At 55.1% G+C, this 2,500-nt stretch overlaps 1 non-coding gene and 1 pseudogene across 1 annotated transcript in view; both read left to right on the forward strand.

Moving 5' to 3' along the window:
- The first annotated feature begins 280 nt into the window (after nucleotides 1-280).
- On the forward strand, nucleotides 281-436 carry LOC118515795 (annotated as a pseudogene).
- A 470-nt stretch (nucleotides 437-906) lies between these two features.
- LOC118515793 overlaps nucleotides 907-2,500 on the forward strand; it is a 4,253-nt gene continuing 2,659 nt past the window's right edge. Inside the window, exon 1 of the ribosomal RNA XR_004907416.1 lies at nucleotides 907-2,500. This exon is cut by the window's right edge and continues 2,659 nt beyond it. This is a non-coding gene — a ribosomal RNA (large subunit ribosomal RNA).

The raw sequence follows: 2,500 nt of genomic DNA on the forward strand, positions 1-2,500 counted from the left end.
TTTGAGCGAAAGCAACTCTTTCAAAGGGATACACATACCACTGCCTCGGCGAAGGTCAGTAAAGATGCACACTTTGGTAGTACCGGGTACCTTATACACTGACTGATTGTCGTGTCACAACGGGTGATCGACAGTCGCACTTTGGCGTGCTCGGCTCCGCATCCGTCGGGGCCGTGGGCGCCTGCAGTGTGGTACTAGGGAACCAGAGTTGTGTGTTGGTATGTGTATAATGGATGGATGGACGTCGGTTCCATTCATCAACTAGTTCGTGTGTACGTTAAACCCTAGGCAGGGATCACTCGCTCATGGATCGATGAAGACCGCAGCTAAATGCGCGTCAGAATGTGAACTGCAGGACACATGAACATCGACACGTTGAACGCATATGGCGCATCGGACGACTCAACCCGACCGATGCACACATCCTTGAGTGCTACCAAGTTATCTCAACACTCTAACCAAACTGACCGTCCTGACCCCATCATAGGGGGTAGGCTGTCGCAGCATGGCGTGCTCGGATCCGCATCCTTGTCGGGACCGTGGGCGCTGAAAGTGAGAGTGCTAACACAGAGAGACATACGAGGTATGGTACACAAACCTAAACACACACACACACACATGGTGAGCATGGGTGAGAGCGAGCGCGCGTCAAGTCGCACGGTTCGACCTCTAGTATCAACCAACGGATGTATCCACCACAGCATATAAGGTTATCACCAATTGCACGGGGACTTCCACCGGTTGGCTCGGGTCGAGTAACACTTGCGGCCCAACGCGCTCGTATCTTTCCTCGCATCCAGTTGCAGTCGCGAGACGTGCTCACGCCGTGTGGGTGAGTGAGGTTAGCACGACAGGGGTGATTTATCACCGCTTCTCCCGTCGCATCATTGTGACAGTGGAGTCTGTAGGCCTCAAGTGATGTGTGACGACCCTCAGAATTTAAGCATATTAATAAGAGGAGGAAGAGAAACCAACCGGGATTCCCTGAGTAGCTGCGAGCGAAACGGGAAGAGCTCAGCACGTAGGGACGACGAGGGGCCTCGTCTGTCCTGCCGTGTACTGGACCGGTCCGTTATCTGCTACGCACGGTGCAAACAGTTCAAGTCTAACTTGAAGGTGGCCCATTATCCACAGAGGGTGATAGGCCCGTAGAACGGCACAGGACTGTGGTGCAGACGGCCGGCTCCATGGAGTCGTGTTGCTTGATAGTGCAGCACTAAGTGGGAGGTAAACTCCTTCTAAAGCTAAATACCGCCATGAGACCGATAGCGAACAAGTACCGTGAGGGAAAGTTGAAAAGCACTCTGATAGAGAGTCAAATAGTACGTGAAACTGCCTAGGGGACGCAAACCCGTTGAACTCAATGATCCGGGCGGCGATATTCAGCGGTGGGCCTCCGGGCCTACCGTGCACTTATCGATCCGCAAAACGGACATCGCGATCCATTGCGCATCTGCGTGAGCATATCATTCCGGCAATAGGCCCCTGGCTCGTGGTGGACGGCTCCCTAGTAGGGGCGGCTTGGCGGCCGCTCCCAACGGGGGTCTCCGCGCCTTTCACACCCGAGAGGCGCGGGTCCGACCGAGTCTTGGTGCGCCGCTGGAAGCACGATGGAACGTACGACCGGGTCTAGGGAGCAGCCTTGTAGCCGAAGGCCTAGAAGCACTCGACCCCCCGATCGGCGATGACGCACTATGCATTGAGGCACCTCCGGGACCCGTCTTGAAACACGGACCAAGAAGTCTATCTTGCGCGCAAGCCAATGGGCGTCGCGTAACCAGCAATGGTTGCGCACACGACTCAAACCCAAAGGCACAGACAACTCGAACAAGGTTGCTAGGGATTACGGGTTCGGCACGGGCGCAAGCCTTCGTCGGGCCCCTCCATCCCGGGGTGTCCCGTCCCGCGCTGTCTCGTGCAGCCCGAGTGGGCATCCTCGAGTGCGTAGGATGCGACCCGAAAGATGGTGAACTATGCCTGATCAGGCCGAAGTCAGGGGAAACCCTGATGGGGGCCGAAGCAATTCTGACGTGCAAATCGATTGTCAGAGTTGGGCATAGGGGCGAAAGACCAATCGAACCATCTAGTAGCTGGTTCCCTCCGAAGTTTCCCTCAGGATAGCTGGAGCACGTAGCATTTCGAGCCTTATTCTTATCTGGTAAAGCGAATGATTAGAGGCCTTAGGTTCGAAATGATCTTAACCTATTCTCAAACTATAATGGGTACGGTACTGGGCGGCATGCTTTGATGATCGCCGCCCTGGCTACAATCGAACTAAACGGCGGGGTCTCCTCTCCTCCGGGGGGGGAGGGCTCCGGTTAGATATCGGTGTGCCTAGTGGGCCAAGTTTTGGTAAGCAGAACTGGTGCTGTGGGATGAACCAAACGCAATGTTACGGCGCCCAAATAAACGACGCATCTCAGATACCATGAAAGGTGTTGATTGCTAAAGACAGCAGGACGGTGGACATGGAAGTCGTCATCCGCTAAGGAGTGTGTAA

Source organism: Anopheles stephensi, unplaced genomic scaffold (assembly GCF_013141755.1).
Source record: "Anopheles stephensi strain Indian unplaced genomic scaffold, UCI_ANSTEP_V1.0 ucontig19, whole genome shotgun sequence".
NCBI classification, from domain to species: domain Eukaryota; kingdom Metazoa; phylum Arthropoda; class Insecta; order Diptera; family Culicidae; genus Anopheles; species Anopheles stephensi.